Raw genomic sequence first — 23029 nt, 5'->3', positions numbered from 1 at the left:
GCTGGACTGCTGCGTTGCTGACATAGACCTAATATACTTTGCTGAGCGGGAGAGACTGAATGTTGCACCATGCACACTTCTTCTTCTTTGAATGCGCAGTGGGAGTGAGACTGTGTTGCTACTTATTGTTGAATGAGCTTCACTCTAAATAAAGTCATCTTCACTCTAAACACTAAGTTTTTTGCATTTTTCACCATGCAACTAACTTTTACTTCATAAAAATCAGTCATAAGTGCATATGGTAATTAACCTAGTAAAGTTAACGAATGTATGTATGTCAGGGCAGCTATTGGACTTTACAGTGAAGATGTATTGTATATAGATAATCCATGAGCCTAGTCAAGCGGTGAAGTTGTAAAGCAATGAGATTGCTGAGATTTTCTCATGAGAATGAGAAAAAAGTGATCAGAGCTTCATCCTCTGTGGCTGGTTGACTGTTAGAGCTTCCAGCTGCCTCTAACTCCCACACCTCAAAAAACAAATGTCCCTCACAGGGTAAACATCTCAGGTGATGGTCTGACTGGGGTGGTTTATATAATCTATGTGTAGAAGTGTTTGTGTTCTACCACCCAGGTATAGACAATAGTGATCCCTCAGCTACTATTTATAACACTCTCATGCTCTCTCCTTCACAGTGACGGTGCTGCTGTAAACACAAATAATTATTAACTTCCGTCACAGAAATGGATGTTAATGACATGATTGTTATCCACAAGGACAATTCTTTCCAATTCTTCAAAAAAATACAGTTATATTTACTTCTGCGTCCTGCATGTCTTGTGCTGAAAAATTTGCCGATCACCCTGTGACACACACACACAGACACACAGACACACAGACACACAGACACGAGGAAGTTAACCAGCTTCGGCTGCTGCTGATTTGTTGGTAGACACCTCTGTTTCTATTGGCCCTCAGTCTCCATGTTTCTGATCCTGGACCTGCTGAGATGTCCCAGGCAATTGTTGGTTTTGATCCTCATACATTTAACTTTGTCCTGAGCGGGCGGGAGTGCAAAGTTGTACCATCTGAAACGGCTGAAGAGTGCTCACTGCAGCGGGTGGGCGGAGGTGCAAAGTGACGCTTTGTAGGCAAAAAAAGAGCACCGCCACAAGTGCGCATTGTGCCAGGAAGGGCGCTCGGACGTGAAACAGTGGAGGGTTATCGCTTCTCGGCCTTTTGGCTAAGACTGCGATCGCCTCCTTTGGGTGGACTATTTTATGCTTTTTTGGCATTAAATTTTCTCGCTTTGGAGGTTCCTTTTTGCGTTCGATCAAAGTATTCCAAGTCGTTTGTATTTGGAGTTCTTTGCATTTAAATTTTCCTGTATTACCCTTTTTTTTCCCAGTTTTTTGGTTTTTGAACGAGTTTCAGCTGAAAAAGGGTCAGTGTCGGTGTTCCGTTTTTTAGAGGAAGGTAAGTATCCCTTTTTAGTACCTTTTTATCCACTTCTTACTCTTTTATTGGCTTTTAGTGTGATATTTATTATTGTTCTTTTAAGCATTTTATTTAAAAACTGTTTGTGGTGCCTCCATCATGTCGGCAAACTATGCTGGCATGAGGAGGCACCACAGCGCTAGATTTTTATTTAAAGAAAAAGAAGGAAAGCTTATAGAGATGTCCAGATTGGACTTCTCTCGGAAGCTAATTCAAAACATATTGAACTTCAAGCCAGACGATTTGAATTGCATCCTGTCATTGCCTTTTAACAAAGGTTTCGATGTAAGTTTTCGCACTGCAGCTTTGCTGCAGGAGTTTTGGATGAGATTTGGTAATGTGCAAGCCCAGTTTTCTGCGTTTACTGTTGAGAAACTTACTGACAATACTCTGAAGAATTGTCAGAATGTTCAATGAAATGGTGAACGCAGAAGATATCTGTATATGGTTGGGAAGATTCTGCACTGTTAAAGGCCAGGCAATGAAGGTGAGGGATGTCGATGGCATCTGGAACTGCGCCTGGAGGGTCCCCATCCAACAATGGCAAGACCCCCAGGGCTTCCAGGGCCTGAAACATCTCCCATCCATGATTGTATTGGGAGAAAACAGAGGCTACATCCACTACCAGGGACAGCCCAAACTCTGCCGCAAGTGTGGGGAGCACGGGCACCTGGTGGAGGCCTGCACGAAGGTGTTTTGTGGCAAATGTAGAGGAATCGGTCACACCTTCGAAGAGTGTACGAATGGCAGAAAGTGCAATCTCTGTGGAGAATCAAACCACCTCTTCAGAGATTGCCCAAAATCCTTTGCCAACAAATTGAAATCCAAAAAAACGCGAGAAGGAAATGGAGGGCAGACCGAGGCAGTTAACGAGCTACTTGAAACAGCTGGGCTGGAAAATTCAAACTTCCCGCCAAAATCCCTGAATGGTGGACAGCAGTCAGGTGAGGCCGAGGAGGGGGAGGGGCCTGCTACACCCCCACCAATGGAGAGTTCTGGAGAGGAGGAGGTGATGCAGGCAGAAGGCGGAGCTAGTTCAGAATGTGAAGAAGTCCAATCACAGGATGATAGCGAGGATGCCTCCCTCCCAGATGCCCAGCAAACAAAGAGGCTTGCATCAGAATTGTCCTCTGATTCTCCTATAGTCTCAGAGAAGAGGGGAAGAGCTGGGACTACCTCAGACAGTTCATCTGTGGAGGAGCCCAGAGTCTTCCCCTCCAATTCACCAAATGAGGTCTCTTTTTTAAATGTAGTTCTGCAATCAACCCCTAGAGACTCAAAGTTTAACAAAACCTTGCAACAGAGGCCAACCCCCAGAGTCCGACCGGGGAATAGAGCTCAACACCCTCGCCTCTCACCTGTAGAAGTGAAGGAAGAGCTCCATTCACAAGAAATTACATAACTGCTTTTAAGACATTTGAAATGTTTTAACCCTCATTTAGTCTTTTAAGATGTCATACCTGTTGTTTTTAACCATACTCATGACACTCACTCTCTCAACTATTAATGTGAGAAGTGTAAAGTCGAAAGTTAGAGCCCAGAGTGTTCTATCCTTTCTTAGTTCTTTTAAGTCAGATGTTCTTTTAATACAGGAATGCGGCCTACCGTTTTTAAAGCACTACAGACAGTGGGAGGAGATGTGGCCACAGACATCATTGTGGAGTGGATCCAACCAAAACAAAAATGATGGAGTAGCCATTTTGATCAAAAACCCTCAGGTTCTGGTGAAGGGCAGCACTGTGGTGAGAGACGGACGGGCACTTTTAGCACATTTGACTTTTATGGGACAAGATTTTAACCTCTTAAATATTTATGGCTTTAACGAAAAAAATGACCGGTATGACCTTTTAGAAGACCTGCAGTCCCACATGCTAGGTAGGGCACCACTAGTTTTAGGGGGTGATTTTAACTGTATTTTAAGCAGGAGTGACAGAAAAAGAGCAGGGGAATTTTTTAAAGTTGACAAAACATCGGTTTTATTACAGGGCATATGCAAGGATTTTAAACTTCAGGACTGTTTTAAAACCATGCATCCCAGAGAGGAGGGCTTCACCTGGTTCAGTGGTGATGGCACCAGAGCCTCTCGTATAGACTACCTTTTTACACGGGACTGCCCACCAACCGATGCTAGATTGACCCCCGTTTTCTTTTCCGATAACCTAATGCTTTCCTGCACCCTATCACTCTCTTCGGGTGTGACTTCCGGAAGTGGTCTGTGGAAACTAAACTGCTCCCTTTTAAAAGAAGATGAAATAGTTAGTCAGTACCGGGAGCAGTACCACGAGTGGCAGACCCTTCAAGACTTTTACGATACACGTGCACACTGGTGGGAAATGGTGAAGGAAAAGACCCAGACTTTCTTTAGACAGGCAGGTAGGAGAAAAAAGAATAGGAAAAACAGACGCATGATGGGACTGCAGAAGCGACTACAGCGCTATTTTAAATTAAACCAACAAGGGATGGATTTTAATGATGAAATTAAACAAGTGAAAACAGAGATGTCGATTTTAGCAGATATTAAAAGTAAGGGTGTCATTTTAAGAAGCAGGGAACGAGAAATAGAGGAAGGAGAGAAGTGCACAAGGTATTTTTTTAAGAAAATTGTGAATAAAGGGGGGGCCATTTTAAAGCTAAGAAAAGAGAACGGGTGCACAGTTGATTCAATGGAAGAAATTAAACAAGCTGTTGAACAATTTTATCGTGAACTGTACGAACAAAAATCTGTTGAAATGGACACCATGACAGAAGTTTTAAATTTCATAGAAAAAAACAGTAAAAGACAGTGTGCTTTTAACCCAAGATTTTACAATTTCAGAGTTAAATAAATGTTTTACAAATTTTAAGAAAGGGAAGTCCCCAGGACAAGATGGACTTCCCTTGGAATTTTATTTGACCTTTTGGGATATTTTAGCACCTGACTTGTTTACTGTTTTTATGGAATTTGAGCAACTTGAGCGACTTCCTGACAGTTTTAGAGCAGGGATAGTGACTCTTCTTCACAAAAAAAAAGACAAGACTGACTTGAAGAATTGGAGACCGATTACACTTTTAAACTTTGACTGTAAACTTTTTAGTAAACTTTTAGCCTCACGTATGTCCTTGTTTTTAGAAGACCTGATTCACCCGGATCAAGCCTGTGCCATCCCGGGGAGGAAGATAACCGACAGCCTCGTACTGATCCGAGACACCATCTGTTATGCGAGAGACAGAAACATTCGGCTAGCAGTCCTAAATTTAGACTTTGAGAAAGCCTTTGATCGGGTCTCGCACCAGTACCTTTTCCAGGTACTGCAAAAAATGGGGTTCCCAGAAAGGTTTATAGCTTGGGTGGGTCTGCTGTACCGGGGCATTACCAGCAAATTCCTTGTTAACGGGCATCTGACAAAAGCAGTAAACATCCACTGCGGTGTCCGTCAGGGTTGTCCGTTATCTGCCCTCCTCTACATCATCTGTGTGGAACCACTGGCACAGAGCTTGAGAAGGGACCACCGAATCAATGGGGTGAGAGTCCCGGGGAGCGGGGGACTATCGACAAAGTGTGTTTTATATATGGACGACGTGAACATTTTATGTACAGACCTAATATCCATCAATAGGACTCTGGACTTGACTGACTGGTATGGACGGGCCTCTGGGGCAAAACTAAACAGAAACAAGACCCAAGCCCAATTTTACGGGCCATGGACAGCGACTGAGACTGCAGGACTCCCCGTGACTATAACCCAGACAAAACAGAAAATACTGGGGATTAATTTTGACAAGGAAGGGGGAGGGACATCAAACTGGCCAGACGTGGTAGGGAAAGTAAAGCAAAGACTAGGATACTGGGGACTTAGAGGACTGACCATTGAAGGAAAGGTTTTAATCATCAAAGCCGTGATTTTACCTTTGCTTTTACTAATCAGTTCTGTTTTTATCCCACCTAGAAAAGTGCTTTTAGACCTGGACCGAGCCATTTTTTATTTTCTGTGGGGCTCCAAGTGGGAAAGACTGAGGAGAGATGTAATGAAGAAACAAAAAGAGAAAGGAGGAAAAGGAGTGCCTGATTTTTATTTGTTTTTAGGAAGCAGATACACTACACTGCACATCCTACAGAACACAGACCCATCCGGAAACCCCAAAACTAAAGCAATGACACGATTCTGGATGGGTTCTTACCTCAGAAGACTGAAGATTTTACCCACCGACCTAAAAGTGCCTGTGTCTTTTAGCCTGCCACCATCCTATGCTTTTATCCAGACGTTCTTAAAGCATTTTAACTTGGAGGCAGAGGAGTTGCATGTTTTAACAAACCACCGCTCTTTGATTTCTGTTGTGCAGGAGCGGGAACCAGTGAGTCCGGTGCGTGGGCTCGCGTTCGGCGAGCCCTCAACAGTTTGGTGCAACGTCAACCATTCCGCTCTCCCAAACAGACTTCGGGACCTGTCGTGGATGGTGGCTCATGAGATCCTGCCAGTCAGGTCCGTTATGCACTCCCGGGGCATGTCAGCGATCTCAACCTGCCCGCGACCTGGTTGTGGCGCGCCCGAGTCGGTGAGGCACCTGCTCTGGGAGTGCAGCGCTGCTGCAGACCAGTGGGCAACAGCCGGCTCCTTGCAATTCCCGTACTTGCCAGCAAGGGAGGTCCTCACAGCACAACTCGTGCTCTATGGGGTGAGCCAAACAAAAATAAAAAAGAATGACTTTGCCAAGCAGTGGCTCACCCTAGCCGCCATCAAAGACGCCATGTGGACCTCCAGGAACTTGCTGGTGAGGAAGCGCATGCAGATCCCCCCCGTGGCTGTGATCCGGATGGCCGCAGCAGCGGCTCAAGCGGCCGGAGCTGCAGGCGGTGGGCCTAGGACACATCCACAAAGAAGAATCGCCTCTGTGCCCATTCGGATGAAGGAGCCGGAGCTACACACAAAAAGGTCAAAGCAGCGACGGCCTGGCTCTCCGGGTGAGGCAGGTGGGAAGGAGCAACAGGGTGGGGATCTCCTCTGAGCACCACGAGAGGATCCCGAGAGACCTACTGTTTGGGGGAGCGAAATGAGTTTCCCTGGGTAGGGACTCACTGCGCTCCTGCACAAAAAATGTACTTGGAAGAGAGCATTTTAACTAATGCACTCCTTTTTAAAGACACTCAATACAAACTGCTACTCGCATGAGAACTACTTCACATGTAGCTTTTACATTAGACGACATTGACTTTATCTGTAATATCCCATGAAAAACTTGTTTTATTGTTGTTGTTTTAAATGTGGTTATACAGATTACACTTATTTATTGATGTTTTTATTCATAGGTTAAACAAATGTCTTAAATATGAAGTTTTTGTGAAAATAGGATGTATTAGTGTCAATAAATTTTTTCAAAACAAAAATCTGTTCTTATCAGTTTAATATCTGATACGTCCTCTATATGAGGACTACATATTAAATGGATTTTTAGGCACAGGGGTTGAAAAAGGGGCTTGCTCCGTTCACTCCACGCATCGACCCGGTACTGCAGTGCCGCCGGGAATGGTGCACTCTTCCCAACTCTTGTGAAATAACAAAACCAGCGGTACATGGTGGTAGTTTCAGGGAGCCATTGAGGGAGTATTCTGACTTCTAAAATGGAACTATAATCTTTAGAAAAGACGCAGTTTATGAGCACGTCGTGGGATTGAGCTTCCCTGGTTTCTCTGTATGACCATGAACACCAAACTACACACAGAGAAAAGAGGAGCTTGACAGACACACACTAAGTTATCTGAGAGTCCCATTTTCAGCTGCAGAGAACAATCACATCAGGGAAGTCGACGTGCAGGCTCAACATCAGCCTCTCAAGCCAACTCTCTGGTAAAATAGGGGAAACGTATGGTTCCAGCACCTATGTAACACATATTTGTCACGGGGACTGTGGCTTACGGCCACACCGCCCTGAACACGCCCGATCTCGTACGAACTCGGAAGCCAAGCAGGGTCGGGCCTGGTTAGTACTTGGATGGGAGACCGCTTGGGAATACCAGGTGCTGTAAGCATTTTTCTCTCTTCTCTTCTCTCTGCATGTCTTTTGTTGAAACATCTGTTGATCACCCTGTGATCCATCTTGCTGATCCTGGATCTGCTAAGATGTCCCAGGTCATTGTTGCCTTTGATCCTCATACATTTAACTTTGTCCTGACAAAGGAGCAGTTCCAAAACGTCAAACAGGGACTGCCTTTGCATTTGACGCAGTCAAACTGCATGCGCCTGGAGAAGCCAAAAGGCTTACAGCACCTGGTATTCCCAGGCGGTCTCCCCATCCAAATACTAACCAGGCCCGACTCTGCTTAGCTTCTGAGATAAAACTCTGGCTTTTAGTCTGCGAAAAAAGAGAGCGAAAGTGAACTCCACTTTGAGATGGCTCTGGGATTGGGCCGACTGGGAGAATTGCTTGAAAAAAACCTCTACACCCAATGAGCGGTCAGAACAAAGCCTCAAGACCCCTAGTCTTTTGCACAGAGTAAAAGACAAAGCAGCCATTGAATAGGGCCCGATTGTTCCTACCTGGTCGGCCGAGGAGCCAGCGTCTCAACCAAGCAAAGCTCACCGTGGGGAAGGTGGCTATGCCAACTAGCCTGATGCACTGCTCCCGCAGTGTCAAATACTCGTACTCTGGTTTCTCTTCATAACGTACAAGTCTTTCGCCTTTTACTAAAGACTTCCGTGGAGAGCAACATTAATGAGTTGTTTCTATTTTTGGAAGGCTTTACCTTTGCGGGTGAAGCCCATTCTGTCTGTGCAAAGGAAATCTTCTTGCTGTGCCAAGTGACTTCTCGGAGTAGAGTCACCTTATTTGTTGAGACCGTGCCCATGTTCAAAGCTGGAGCGCTAAAGTGTTGTTGTTTGAATGGTGCTCAGTGGAGCGGGCGGGAGTGCAAAGTTGTACCATCTGAAACGGCTGAAGAGTGCTCACTGCAGCGGGTGGGCGGAGGTGCAAAGTGACGCTTTGTAGGCAAAAAAAGAGCACCGCCACAAGTGCGCATTGTGCCAGGAAGGGCGCTCGGACGTGAAACAGTGGAGGGTTATCGCTTCTCGGCCTTTTGGCTAAGACTGCGATCGTCTCCTTTGGGTGGACTATTTTATGCCTTTTCGGCATTAAATTCTCACGCTTTGGAGGTTCTTTTTTGTGCGTGGTCAAAGTATTCCAACTCTTTTGTAGTTGCAGTTCTTTGTCAAATTTTCCTTTATTACCCCCTTTTTTTCAGGTTTTTGCTTTTTGAACGAGTTTCAGCTGAAACAGGGTCGGTGTCGTTGTTCCGTTTTTTTTTTTTTTTTTTGGAGGAAGGTAAGTATCCCTTTTTAGTACCCTTTTATCCACTTTTTACTCTTTTATTGGGTTTTAGTGAGATATTTATTATTGTTCTTTTAAGCATTTTATTTAAAAACTGTTTGTGGTGCCTCCATCATGTCGGCAAACTATGCTGGCATGAGGAGGCACCACAGCGCTAGATTTTTGTTTAAAGAAAAAGAAGGAAAGCTCATAGAGATGTCCAGATTGGACTTCTCTCGGAAGCTAATTCAAAATATATTGAACTTCAAGCCAGACGATTTGAATTGCATCCTGTCATTGCCTTTTAACAAAGGTTTCGATGTAAGTTTTCGCACTGCAGCTTTGCTGCAGGAGTTTTGGACAAGATTTGAAAATGTACAAGCCCAGTTTTCTGCGTTTACTGTTGAGAAACTTACTGACAATACTCTGAAGACAGTAATTGTCAGAATGTTCAATGAAATGGTGAACGCAGAAGATATCTGTATATGGTTGGGAAGATTCTGCACTGTTAAAGGCCAGGCAATGAAGGTGAGGGATGTTGACTGCATCTGGAACTGCGCCTGGAGGGTCCCCATCCAACAATGGCAAGACCCCCAGGGCTTCCAGGGCCTGAAACATCTCCCATCCATGATTGTCTTGGGAGAAAACAGAGGCTACATCCACTACCAGGGACAGCCCAAACTCTGCCGCAAGTGTGGGGAGCACGGGCACCTGGTGGAGGCCTGCACGAAGGTGTTTTGTGGCAAATGTAGAGGAATCGGTCACACCTTCGAAGAGTGTACGAATGGCAGAAAGTGCAATCTCTGTGGAGAATCAAACCACCTCTTCAGAGATTGCCCAAAATCCTTTGCCAACAAATTGAAATCCAAAAAAACGCGGGAAGGAAATGGAGGGCAGACCGAGGCAGTTAACGAGCTACTTGAAACAGCTGGGCTGGAAAATTCAAACTTCCCGCCAAAATCCCTGAATGGTGGACAGCAGTCAGGTGAGGCCGAGGAGGGGGAGGGGCCTGCTACACCCCCACCAATGGAGAGTTCTGGAGAGGAGGAGGTGATGCAGGCAGAAGGCGGAGCTAGTTCAGAATGTGAAGAAGTCCAATCACAGGATGATAGCGAGGATGCCTCCCTCCCAGATGCCCAGCAAACAAAGAGGCTTGCATCAGAATTGTCCTCTGATTCTCCTATAGTCTCAGAGAAGAGGGGAAGAGCTGGGACTACCTCAGACAGTTCATCTGTGGGGGAGCCCAGAGTCTTCCCCTCCAATTCACCAAATGAGGTCTCTTTTTTAAATGTAGTTCTGCAATCAACCCCTAGAGACTCAAAGTTTGACAAAACCTTGCAACAGAGGCCAACCCCCAGAGTCCGACCGGGGAATAGAGCTCAACACCCTCGCCTCTCACCTGTAGAAGTGAAGGAAGAGCTCCATTCACAAGAAATTACATAACTGCTTTTAAGACATTTGAAATGTTTTAACCCTCATTTAGTCTTTTAAGATGTCATACCTGTTGTTTTTAACCATACTCATGACACTCACTCTCTCAACTATTAATGTGAGAAGTGTAAAGTCGAAAGTTAGAGCCCAGAGTGTTTTATCCTTTCTTAGTTCTTTTAAGTCAGATGTTCTTTTAATACAGGAATGCGGCCTACCGTTTTTAAAGCACTACAGACAGTGGGAGGAGATGTGGCCACAGACATCATTGTGGAGTGGATCCAACCAAAACAAAAATGATGGAGTGGCCATTTTAATCAAAAACCCTCAGGTTCTGGTGAAGGGCAGCACTGTGGTGAGAGACGGACGGGCACTTTTAGCACATTTGACTTTTATGGGACAAGATTTTAACCTCTTAAATATTTATGGCTTTAACGAAAAAAATGACCGGTATGACCTTTTAGAAGACCTGCAGTCCCACATGCTAGGTAGGGCACCACTAGTTTTAGGGGGTGATTTTAACTGTATTTTAAGCAGGAGTGACAGAAAAAGAGCAGGGGAATTTTTTAAAGTTGACAAAACATCGGTTTTATTACAGGGCATATGCAAGGATTTTAAACTTCAGGACTGTTTTAAAACCATGCATCCCAGAGAGGAGGGCTTCACCTGGTTCAGTGGTGATGGCACCAGAGCCTCTCGTATAGACTACCTTTTTACACGGGACTGCCCACCAACCGATGCTAGATTGACCCCCGTTTTCTTTTCCGATAACCTAATGCTTTCCTGCACCCTATCACTCTCTTCGGGTGTGACTTCCGGAAGTGGTCTGTGGAAACTAAACTGCTCCCTTTTAAAAGAAGATGAAATAGTTAGTCAGTACCGGGAGCAGTACCACGAGTGGCAGACCCTTCAAGACTTTTACGATACACGTGCACACTGGTGGAAAATGGTGAAGGAAAAGACCCAGACTTTCTTTAGACAGGCAGGTAGGAGAAAAAAGAATAGGGAAAACAGACGCATGATGGGACTGCAGAAGCGACTACAGCGCTATTTTAAATTAAACCAACAAGGGATGGATTTTAATGATGAAATTAAACAAGTGAAAACAGAGATGTCGGTTTTAGCAGATATTAAAAGTAAGGGTGTCATTTTAAGAAGCAGGGAACGAGAAATAGAGGAAGGAGAGAAGTGCACAAGGTATTTTTTTAAGAAAATTGTGAATAAAGGGGGGGCCATTTTAAAGCTAAGAAAAGAGAACGGGTGCACAGTTGATTCAATGGAAGAAATTAAACAAGCTGTTGAACAATTTTATCGTGAACTGTACGAACAAAAACCTGTTGAAATTGACACCATGACAGAAGTTTTAAATTTCATAGAAAAAACAGTAAAAGACAGTGTGCTTTTAACCCAAGATTTTACCATTTCAGAGTTAAATAAATGTTTTACAAATTTTAAGAAAGGTAAGTCCCCAGGACAAGATGGACTTCCCTTGGAATTTTATTTGACCTTTTGGGATATTTTAGCACCTGACTTGTTTACTGTTTTTATGGAATTTGAGCAACTTGAGCGACTTCCTGACAGTTTTAGAGCAGGGATAGTGACTCTTCTTCACAAAAAAAAAGACAAGACTGACTTGAAGAATTGGAGACCGATTACACTTTTAAACTTTGACTGTAAACTTTTTAGTAAACTTTTAGCCTCACGTATGTCCTTGTTTTTAGAAGACCTGATTCACCCGGATCAAGCCTGTGCCATCCCGGGGAGGAAGATAACCGACAGCCTCGTACTGATCCGAGACACCATCTGTTATGCGAGAGACAGAAACATTCGGCTAGCAGTCCTAAATTTAGACTTTGAGAAAGCCTTTGATCGGGTCTCGCACCAGTACCTTTTCCAGGTACTGCAAAAAATGGGGTTCCCAGAAAGGTTTATAGCTTGGGTGGGTCTGCTGTACCGGGGCATTACCAGCAAATTCCTTGTTAACGGGCATCTGACAAAAGCAGTAAACATCCACTGCGGTGTCCGTCAGGGTTGTCCGTTATCTGCCCTCCTCTACATCATCTGTGTGGAACCACTGGCACAGAGCTTGAGAAGGGACCACCGAATCAATGGGGTGAGAGTCCCGGGGAGCGGGGGACAATCGACAAAGTGTGTTTTATATATGGACGACGTGAACATTTTATGTACAGACCTATTATCTATCAATAGGACTCTGGACTTGACCGACTGGTATGGACGGGCCTCTGGGGCAAAACTAAACAGAAACAAGACCCAAGCCCAATTTTACGGGCCATGGACAGCGACTGAGACTGCAGGACTCCCCGTGACTATAACCCAGACAAAACAGAAAATACTGGGGATTAATTTTGACAAGGAAGGGGGAGGGACATCAAACTGGCCAGACGTGGTAGGGAAAGTAAAGCAAAGACTAGGATACTGGGGACTTAGAGGACTGACCATTGAAGGAAAGGTTTTAATCATCAAAGCCGTGATTTTACCTTTGCTTTTACTAATCAGTTCTGTTTTTATCCCACCTAGAAAAGTGCTTTTAGACCTGGACCGAGCCATTTTTTATTTTCTGTGGGGCTCCAAGTGGGAAAGACTGAGGAGAGATGTAATGAAGAAACAAAAAGAGAAAGGAGGAAAAGGAGTGCCTGATTTTTATTTGTTTTTAGGAAGCAGATACACTACACTGCACATCCTACAGGCCACAGACCCATCCGGAAACCCCAAAACTAAAGCAATGACACGATTCTGGATGGGTTCTTACCTCAGAAGACTGAAGATTTTACCCACCGACCTAAAAGTGCCTGTGTCTTTTAGCCTGCCACCATCCTATGCTTTTATCCAGACGTTCTTAAAGCATTTTAACTTGGAGGCAGAGGAGTTGCATGTTTTAACAAACCACCGCTCTTTGATTTCTGTTGTGCAGGAGCGGGAACCAGTGAGTCCGGTGCGTGGGCTCGCGTTCGGCGAGCCCTCAACAGTTTGGTGCAACGTCAGCCATTCCGCTCTCCCAAACAGACTTCGGGACCTGTCGTGGATGGTGGCTCATGAGATCCTGCCAGTCAGGTCCGTTATGCACTCCCGGGGCATGTCAGCGATCTCAACCTGCCCGCGACCTGGTTGTGGCGCGCCCGAGTCGGTGAGGCACCTGCTCTGGGAGTGCAGCGCTGCTGCAGACCAGTGGGCAACAGCCGGCTCCTTGCAATTCCCGTACTTGCCAGCAAGGGAGGTCCTCACAGCACAACTCGTGCTCTATGGGGTGAGCCAAACAAAAATAAAAAAGAATGACTTTGCCAAGCAGTGGCTCACCCTAGCCGCCATCAAAGACGCCATGTGGACCTCCAGGAACTTGCTGGTGAGGAAGCGCATGCAGATCCCCCCCGTGGCTGTGATCCGGATGGCCGCAGCAGCGGCTCAAGCGGCCGGAGCTGCAGGCGGTGGGCCTAGGACACATCCACAAAGAAGAATCGCCTCTGTGCCCATTCGGATGAAGGAGCCGGAGCTACACACAAAAAGGTCAAAGCAGCGACGGCCCGGCTCTCCGGGTGAGGCAGGTGAGAAGGAGCAACAGGGTGGGGATCTCCTCTGAGCACCACGAGAGGATCCCGAGAGACCTACTGTTTGGGGGAGCGAAATGAGTTTCCCTGGGTAGGGACTCACTGCGCTCCTGCACAAAAAATGTACTTGGAAGAGAGCATTTTAACTAATGCACTCCTTTTTAAAGACACTCAATACAAACTGCTACTCGCATGAGAACTACTTCACATGTAGCTTTTACATTAGACGACATTGACTTTATCTGTAATATCCCATGGAAAACTTGTTTTATTGTTGTTGTTTTAAATGTGGTTATACAGATTACACTTATTTATTGATGTTTTTATTCATAGGTAAAACATATGTCTTAAATATGAAGTTTTTGTGAAAATAGGATGTATTAGTGTCAATAAATTTTTTCAAAACAAAAATCTGTTCTTATCAGTTTAATATCTGATACGTCCTCTATATGAGGACTACATATTAAATGGATTTTTAGGCACAGGGGTTGAAAAAGGGGCTTGCTCCGTTCACTCCACGCATCGACCCGGTACTGCAGTGCCGCCGGGAATGGTGCACTCTTCCCAACTCTTGTGAAATAACAAAACCAGCGGTACATGGTGGTAGTTTCAGGGAGCCATTGAGGGAGTATTCTGACTTCTAAAATGGAACTATAATCTTTAGAAAAGACGCAGTTTATGAGCACGTCGTGGGATTGAGCTTCCCTGGTTTCTCTGTATGACCATGAACACCAAACTACACACAGAGAAAAGAGGAGCTTGACAGACACACACTAAGTTATCTGAGAGTCCCATTTTCAGCTGCAGAGAACAATCACATCAGGGAAGTCGACGTGCAGGCTCTACATCAGCCTCTCAAGCCAACTCTCTGGTGAAATAGGGGAAACGTATGGTTCCAGCACCTATGTAACACATATTTGTCACGGGGACTGTGGCTTACGGCCACACCGCCCTGAACACGCCCGATCTCGTACGAACTCGGAAGCCAAGCTGGGTCGGGACTGGGTAGTACTTGGATGGGAGACCGCTTGGGAATACCAGGTGCTGTAAGCATTTTTCTCTCTTCTCTTCTCTCTGCATGTCTTTTGTTGAAACATCTGTTGATCACCCTGTGATCCATCTTGCTGATCCTGGATCTGCTAAGGTGTCCCAGGTCACGGTTGCCTTTGATCCTCATACATTTAACTTTGTCCTGACAAAGGAGCAGTTCCAAAACGTCAAACAGGGACTGCCTTTGCATTTGACGCAGTCAAACTGCATGCGCCTGGAGAAGCCAAAAGGCTTACAGCACCTGGTATTCCCAGGCGGTCTCCCCATCCAAATACTAACCAGGCCCGACTCTGCTTAGCTTCTGAGATAAAACTCTGGCTTTTTAGTCTGCGAAAAAAGAGAGCGAAAGTGAACTCCACTTTGAGATGGCTCTGGGATTGGGCCGACTGGGAGAATTGCTTGAAAAAAACCTCTACACCCAATGAGCGGTCAGAACAAAGCCTCAAGACCCCTAGTCTTTTGCACAGAGTAAAAGACAAAGCAGCCATTGAATAGGGCCCGATTGTTCCTACCTGGTCGGCCGAGGAGCCAGCGTCTCAACCAAGCAAAGCTCACCGTGGGGAAGGTGGCTATGCCAACTAGCCTGATGCGCTGCTCCCGCAGTGTCAAATACTCGTACTCTGGTTTCTCTTCATAACGTACAAGTCTTTCGCCTTTTACTAAAGACTTCCGTGGAGAGCAACATTAATGAGTTGTTTCTATTTTTGGAAGGCTTTACCTTTGCGGGTGAAGCCCATTCTGTCTGTGCAAAGGAAATCTTCTTGCTGTGCCAAGTGACTTCTCGGAGTAGAGTCACCTTATTTCTTGAGACCGTGCCCATGTTCAAAGCTGGAGCGCTAAAGTGTTGTTGTTTGAATGGTGCTCAGTGGAGCGGGCGGGAGTGCAAAGTTGTACCATCTGAAACGGCTGAAGAGTGCTCACTGCAGCGGGTGGGCGGAGGTGCAAAGTGACGCTTTGTAGGCAAAAAAAGAGCACCGCCACAAGTGCGCATTGTGCCAGGAAGGGCGCTCGGACGTGAAACAGTGGAGGGTTATCGCTTCTCGGCCTTTTGGCTAAGACTGCGATCGTCTCCTTTGGGTGGACTATTTTATGCCTTTTCGGCATTAAATTCTCACGCTTTGGAGGTTCTTTTTTGTGCGTGGTCAAAGTATTCCAACTCTTTTGTAGTTGCAGTTCTTTGTCAAATTTTCCTTTATTACCCCCTTTTTTTCAGGTTTTTGCTTTTTGAACGAGTTTCAGCTGAAACAGGGTCGGTGTCGTTGTTCCGTTTTTTTTTTTTTTTTTTTGGAGGAAGGTAAGTATCCCTTTTTAGTACCCTTTTATCCACTTTTTACTCTTTTATTGGGTTTTAGTGAGATATTTATTATTGTTCTTTTAAGCATTTTATTTAAAAACTGTTTGTGGTGCCTCCATCATGTCGGCAAACTATGCTGGCATGAGGAGGCACCACAGCGCTAGATTTTTGTTTAAAGAAAAAGAAGGAAAGCTCATAGAGATGTCCAGATTGGACTTCTCTCGAAAGCTAATTCAAAATATATTGAACTTCAAGCCAGACGATTTGAATTGCATCCTGTCATTGCCTTTTAACAAAGGTTTCGATGTAAGTTTTCGCACTGCAGCTTTGCTGCAGGAGTTTTGGACAAGATTTGAAAATGTACAAGCCCAGTTTTCTGCGTTTACTGTTGAGAAACTTACTGACAATACTCTGAAGACAGTAATTGTCAGAATGTTCAATGAAATGGTGAACGCAGAAGATATCTGTATATGGTTGGGAAGATTCTGCACTGTTAAAGGCCAGGCAATGAAGGTGAGGGATGTTGACGGCATCTGGAACTGCGCCTGGAGGGTCCCCATCCAACAATGGCAAGACCCCCAGGGCTTCCAGGGCCTGAAACATCTCCCATCCATGATTGTCTTGGGAGAAAACAGAGGCTACATCCACTACCAGGGACAGCCCAAACTCTGCCGCAAATGTGGGGAGCACGGGCACCTGGTGGAGGCCTGCACGAAGGTGTTTTGTGGCAAATGTAGAGGAATCGGTCACACCTTCGAAGAGTGTACGAATGGCAGAAAGTGCAATCTCTGTGGAGAATCAAACCACCTCTTCAGAGATTGCCCAAAATCCTTTGCCAACAAATTGAAATCCAAAAAAACGCGGGAAGGAAATGGAGGGCAGACCGAGGCAGTTAACGAGCTACTTGAAACAGCTGGGCTGGAAAATTCAAACTTCCCGCCAAAATCCCTGAATGGTGGACAGCAGTCAGGTGAGGCCGAGGAGGGGGAGGGGCCTGCTACACCCCCACCAATGGAGAGTTCTGGAGAGGAGGAGGTGATGCAGGCAGAAGGCGGAGCTAGTTCAGAATGTGAAGAAGTCCAATCACAGGATGATAGCGAGGATGCCTCCCTCCCAGATGCCCAGCAAACAAAGAGGCTTGCATCAGAATTGTCCTCTGATTCTCCTATAGTCTCAGAGAAGAGGGGAAGAGCTGGGACTACCTCAGACAGTTCATCTGTGGAGGAGCCCAGAGTCTTCCCCTCCAATTCACCAAATGAGGTCTCTTTTTTAAATGTTCTTTTAATACAGGAATGCGGCCTACCGTTTTTAAAGCACTACAGACAGTGGGAGGAGATGTGGCCACAGACATCATTGTGGAGTGGATCCAACCAAAACAAAAATGACGGAGTGGCCATTTTGATCAAAAACCCTCAGGTTCTGGTGAAGGGCAGCACTGTGGTGAGAGACGGACGGGCACTTTTAGCACATTTGACTTTTATGGGACAAGATTTTAACCTCTTAAATATTTATGGCTTTAACGAAAAAAATGACCGGTATGACCTTTCAGAAGACCTGCAGTCCCACATGCTAGGTAGGGCACCACTAGTTTTAGGGGGTGATTTTAACTGTATTTTAAGCAGGAGTGACAGAAAAAGAGCTGGGGAATTTTTTAAAGTTGACAAAACATCGGTTTTATTACAGGGCATTTGCAAGGATTTTAAACTTCAGGACTGTTTTAAAACCATGCATCCCAGAGAGGAGGGCTTCACCTGGTTCAGTGGTGATGGCACCAGAGCCTCTCGTATAGACTACCTTTTTACACGGGACTGCCCACCAACCGATGCTAGATTGACCCCCGTTTTCTTTTCCGATAACCTAATGCTTTCCTGCACCCTATCACTCTCTTCGGGTGTGACTTCCGGAAGTGGTCTGTGGAAACTAAACTGCTCCCTTTTAAAAGAAGATGAAATAGTTAGTCAGTACCGGGAGCAGTACCACGAGTGGCAGACCCTTCAAGACTTTTACGATACACGTGCACACTGGTGGGAAATGGTGAAGGAAAAGACCCAGATTTTCTTTAGACAGGCAGGTAGGAGAAAAAAGAATAGGGAAAACAGACGCATGATGGGACTGCAGAAGCGACTACAACGCTATTTTAAATTAAACCAACAAGGGATGGATTTTAATGATGAAATTAAACAAGTGAAAACAGAGATGTCGGTTTTAGCAGATATTAAAAGTAAGGGTGTCATTTTAAGAAGCAGGGAACGAGAAATAGAGGAAGGAGAGAAGTGCACAAGGTATTTTTTTAAGAAAATTGTGAATAAAGGGGGGGCCATTTTAAAGCTAAGAAAAGAGAACGGGTGCACAGTTGATTCAATGGAAGAAATTAAACAAGCTGTTGAACAATTTTATCGTGAACTGTACGAACAAAAACCTGTTGAAATTGACACCATGACAGAAGTTTTAAATTTCATAGAAAAAACAGTAAAAGACAGTGTGCTTTTAACCCAAGATTTTACCATTTCAGAGTTAAATAAATGTTTTACAAATTTTAAGAAAGGTAAGTCCCCAGGACAAGATGGACTTCCCTTTTTAGCACCTGACTTGTTTACTGTTTTTATGGAATTTGAGCAACTTGAGCGACTTCCTGACAGTTTTAGAGCAGGGATAGTGACTCTTCTTCACAAAAAAAAAGACAAGACTGACTTGAAGAATTGGAGACCGATTACACTTTTAAACTTTGACTGTAAACTTTTTAGTAAACTTTTAGCCTCACGTATGTCCTTGTTTTTAGAAGACCTGATTCACCCGGATCAAGCCTGTGCCATCCCGGGGAGGAAGATAACCGACAGCCTCGTACTGATCCGAGACACCATCTGTTATGCGAGAGACAGAAACATTCGGCTAGCAGTCCTAAATTTAGACTTTGAGAAAGCCTTTGATCGGGTCTCGCACCAGTACCTTTTCCAGGTACTGCCAAAAATGGGGTTCCCAGAAAGGTTTATAGCTTGGGTGGGTCTGCTGTACCGGGGCATTACCAGCAAATTCCTTGTTAACGGGCATCTGACAAAAGCAGTAAACATCCACTGCGGTGTCCGTCAGGGTTGTCCGTTATCTGCCCTCCTCTACATCATCTGTGTGGAACCACTGGCACAGAGCTTGAGAAGGGACCACCGAATCAATGGGGTGAGAGTCCCGGGGAGCGGGGGACAATTGACAAAGTGTGTTTTATATATGGACGACGTGAACATTTTATGTACAGACCTATTATCTATCAACAGGACTCTGGACTTGACCGACTGGTATGGACGGGCCTCTGGGGCAAAACTAAACAGAAACAAGACCCAAGCCCAATTTTATGGGCCATGGACAGCGACTGAGACAACAGGACTCCCCGTGACTATAACCCAGACAAAACAGAAAATACTGGGGATTAATTTTGACAAGGAAGGGGGAGGGACATCAAACTGGCCAGACGTGGTAGGGAAAGTAAAGCAAAGACTAGGATACTGGGGACTTAGAGGACTGACCATTGAAGGAAAGGTTTTAATCATCAAAGCCGTGATTTTACCTTTGCTTTTACTAATCAGTTCTGTTTTTATCCCACCTAGAAAAGTACTTTTAGACCTGGACCGAGCCATTTTTTATTTTCTGTGGGGCTCCAAGTGGGAAAGACTGAGGAGAGATGTAATGAAGAAACAAAAAGAGAAAGGAGGAAAAGGAGTGCCTGATTTTTATTTGTTTTTAGGAAGCAGATACACTACACTGCACATCCTACAGGCCACAGACCCATCCGGAAACCCCAAAACTAAAGCAATGACACGATTCTGGATGGGTTCTTACCTCAGAAGACTGAAGATTTTACCCACCGACCTAAAAGTGCCTGTGTCTTTTAGCCTGCCACCATCCTATGCTTTTATCCAGACGTTCTTAAAGCATTTTAACTTGGAGGCAGAGGAGTTGCATGTTTTAACAAACCACCGCTCTTTGATTTCTGTTGTGCAGGAGCGGGAACCAGTGAGTCCAGTGCGTGGGCTCGCGTTCGGCGAGCCCTCAACAGTTTGGTGCAACGTCAACCATTCCGCTCTCCCAAACAGACTCCGGGACCTGTCGTGGATGGTGGCTCATGAGATCCTGCCAGTCAGGTCCGTTATGCACTCCCGGGGCATGTCAGCGATCTCAACCTGCCCGCGACCTGGTTGTGGCGCGCCCGAGTCGGTGAGGCACCTGCTCTGGGAGTGCAGCGCTGCTGCAGACCAGTGGGCAACAGCCGGCTCCTTGCAATTCCCGTACTTGCCAGCAAGGGAGGTCCTCACAGCACAACTCGTGCTCTATGGGGTGAGCCAAACAAAAATAAAAAAGAATGACTTTGCCAAGCAGTGGCTCACCCTAGCCACTATGAAAGACGCCATGTGGACCTCCAGGAACTTGCTGGTGTGCCTTTGATCCTCATACATTTAACTTTGTCCTCACAAAGGAGCAGTTCCAAAACGTCAAACAGGGACTGCCTTTGCATTTGACGCAGTCAAACTGCATGCGCCTGGAGAAGCCAAAAGGCTTATAGCACCTGGTATTCCCAGGCGGTCTCCCCATCCAAGTACTAACCAGGCCCAACTCTGCTTAGCTTCTGAGATAAAACTCTGGCTTTTAGTCTGCGAAAAGAGAGTGAAAGTGAACTCCACTTTGAGATGGCTCTGGGATTGGGCCGACTGGGAGAATTGCTTGAAAAAAACCTCTATACCCAATGAGCGGTCAGAACAAAGCCTCAACACCCCTAGTCTTTTGCACAGAGTAAAAGACAAAGCAGCCATTGGAATAGGGCCCGATTGTTCCTGCCTGGTCGGCCGGGGAGCTAGCGTCTCAACCAAGCAAAGCTCACCGTGGGGAAGGTGGCTATGCCAACTAGCCTGATGCACTGCTCCCGCAGTGTCAAATACTCGTACTCTGGTTTCTCTTCATAACGTACAAGTCTTTCGCCTTTTACTAAAGACTTCCGTGGAGAGCAGCATTAATGAGTTGTTTCTATTTTTGGAAGGCTTTACCTTTGCGGCTGAAGCCCATTCTGTCTGTGCAAAGGAAATCTTCTTGCTGTGCCAAGTGACTTCTCGGAGTAGAGTCACCTTATTTGTTGAGACCGTGCCCATGTTCAAAGCTGGAGCGCTAAATTGTTGTTTGAATGGTGCTCAGTGGAGCGGGCGGGAGTGCAAAGTTGTACCATCTGAAACGGCTGAAGAGTGCTCACTGCAACGCCAGGACAAAAACCAAGGTAGAGTTGCCCAGGGATATTTACGTTATACAGTCAAATCAGGGGAGAGCGCGAACGCAGTCCCCCACTACCAGAAATTATGCAGTCCAGATTCCCTCATTTGGGGAATTCGCAAGGGTCAGTACAGCCGGTGTGCAATGGCTGAGCCTCGTCCTGGGTGAACCACCTTCTTGATCATGGTATCTCCGCTGCCAGGTAAGTATGAGTTGGAACTGTCAGAGGCTGACACCTCTTTTCCAGGTGCCTCACTCGGCCGGACGGTGCAGCAAATTCAACTGTCTGCAGTGCCATGCCAGCAGCTAACCTGAATCTGAAAAGCTTGCAGATTAAAACAGTCCGGCTTTTCTTCATCTTTCTGATCAGTTCTTGTTTCAATAACCAAGGAACTTGGAGCACAAATTGATTTAGTTTTTCCACTCTACCCATCTCTAGAGCCACACCCACCCACACTTGGAAAATTCTTAGTTGAGGCAAACCCTCACGGCTTAATATCTCCAGTGCAGAAATGCTGCCGTATTCTCATCTCGTTGTTGCCATCACTAAGGCAACGCCCACCTGCCTGGGGTGACTGCACTGTATGACCTCACCTGACAACTGTGCAGCTGCATATCAGCTGTGCAGACCTGCCGCAGCATTCAGCAAACCTTGCAAAACATGGGTTTTAAAGATGGACAGGTGTCGTTAAAGCAGCAACACCAGGACAAAAACCAAGGTAGAGTTGCCCAGGGATATTTACGTTATACAGTCAAATCAGGGGAGAGCGCGAATGCAGTCCCCCACTACCAGAAATTATGCAGTCGAGATTCCCACATTTGGGGAATTCGCAAGGGTCAGTACAGCCGGTGTGCAATGGCTGAGCCTCGTCCTGGGTGAACCACCTTCTTGATCATGGTGTCTCCCCTGCCAGGTAAGTATGAGTTGGAACTGTCAGAGGCTGACACCTCTTTTCCAGGTGCCTCACTCGGCCGGACGGTGCAGCAAATTCAACTGTCTGCAGTGCCATGCCAGCAGCTAAACTGAATCTGAAAAGCTTGCAGATTAAAACAGTCCGGCTTTTCTTCATCTTTCTGATCAGTTCTTGTTTCAACAACCAAGGAACTTGGAGCACAAATTGATTTAGTTTTTCCACTCTCCCCGTCTCTAGAGCCACACCCACCCACACTGGGAAAATTCTTAGTTGAGGCAAACCCTCACGGCTTAATATCTCCAGTGCAGAAATGCTGCCGTATTCTCATCTCGTTGTTGCCATCACTAAGGCAACGCCCACCTGCCTGGGGTGACTGCACCGTATGACCTCACCTGACAACAGCGCAGCTGCATATCAGCTGTGCAGACCTGCCGCAGCATTCAGCAAACCTTGCAAAACATGGGTTTTAAAGATGGAGAGGTGTCGTTAAAGCAGCAACGCCAGGACAAAAACCAAGGTAGAGTTGCCCAGGGATATTTACGTTATACAGTCAAATCAGGGGAGAGCGCGAACGCAGTCCCCCACTACCAGAAATTATGCAGTCGAGATTCCCACATTTGGGGAATTCGCAAGGGTCAGTACAGCCGGTGTGCAATGGCTGAGCCTCATCCTGGGTGAACCACCTTCTTGATCATGGTGTCTCCCCTGCCAGGTAAGTATGAGTTGGAACTGTCAGAGGCTGACACCTCTTTTCCAGGTGCCTCACTCGGCCGGACGGTGCAGCAAATTCAACTGTCTGCAGTGCCATGCCAGCAGCTAAC

General features: G+C 45.9%; 8 non-coding genes and 2 pseudogenes across 8 annotated transcripts; 7 read left to right on the top strand and 3 right to left on the bottom strand.

Annotated features, from left to right (window-relative positions):
• The first annotated feature begins 6777 nt into the window (after positions 1 to 6777).
• LOC142370263 (U2 spliceosomal RNA) lies at positions 6778 to 6952 on the top strand (annotated as a pseudogene).
• A 370-nt stretch (positions 6953 to 7322) lies between these two features.
• LOC142375213 (5S ribosomal RNA) lies at positions 7323 to 7441 on the top strand. The gene has a single exon (XR_012768900.1). It is a non-coding gene; the product is annotated as a 5S ribosomal RNA (ribosomal RNA).
• Positions 7442 to 8052: 611 nt separating this feature from the next.
• Positions 8053 to 8165, top strand: LOC142371017 (U5 spliceosomal RNA). The gene has a single exon (XR_012767949.1). It is a non-coding gene; the product is annotated as a U5 spliceosomal RNA (small nuclear RNA).
• Positions 8166 to 14095: 5930 nt separating this feature from the next.
• Positions 14096 to 14270, top strand: LOC142370259 (U2 spliceosomal RNA; annotated as a pseudogene).
• Positions 14271 to 14640: 370 nt separating this feature from the next.
• LOC142401166 (5S ribosomal RNA) lies at positions 14641 to 14759 on the top strand. Its single transcript, XR_012773088.1, has one exon. It is a non-coding gene; the product is annotated as a 5S ribosomal RNA (ribosomal RNA).
• Positions 14760 to 15371: 612 nt separating this feature from the next.
• Positions 15372 to 15484, top strand: LOC142371010 (U5 spliceosomal RNA). The gene has a single exon (XR_012767948.1). It is a non-coding gene; the product is annotated as a U5 spliceosomal RNA (small nuclear RNA).
• A 5490-nt stretch (positions 15485 to 20974) lies between these two features.
• Positions 20975 to 21087, top strand: LOC142370778 (U5 spliceosomal RNA). The gene has a single exon (XR_012767880.1). It is a non-coding gene; the product is annotated as a U5 spliceosomal RNA (small nuclear RNA).
• Positions 21088 to 21340: 253 nt separating this feature from the next.
• On the bottom strand, positions 21341 to 21504 carry LOC142366439 (U1 spliceosomal RNA). Its single transcript, XR_012766816.1, has one exon. It is a non-coding gene; the product is annotated as a U1 spliceosomal RNA (small nuclear RNA).
• A 548-nt stretch (positions 21505 to 22052) lies between these two features.
• On the bottom strand, positions 22053 to 22216 carry LOC142366188 (U1 spliceosomal RNA). The gene has a single exon (XR_012766739.1). It is a non-coding gene; the product is annotated as a U1 spliceosomal RNA (small nuclear RNA).
• A 548-nt stretch (positions 22217 to 22764) lies between these two features.
• LOC142402474 (U1 spliceosomal RNA) lies at positions 22765 to 22928 on the bottom strand. The gene has a single exon (XR_012773370.1). It is a non-coding gene; the product is annotated as a U1 spliceosomal RNA (small nuclear RNA).
• Between the last annotated feature and the right edge of the window lie 101 nt (positions 22929 to 23029).

This window comes from Odontesthes bonariensis, chromosome 2, assembly GCF_027942865.1.
Source record: "Odontesthes bonariensis isolate fOdoBon6 chromosome 2, fOdoBon6.hap1, whole genome shotgun sequence".
Classification (NCBI taxonomy): Eukaryota; Metazoa; Chordata; class Actinopteri; order Atheriniformes; family Atherinopsidae; genus Odontesthes; species Odontesthes bonariensis.
Note: the sequence above shows the minus strand (reverse complement) of the source record. Positions and strands in the feature narration are given on the sequence as shown.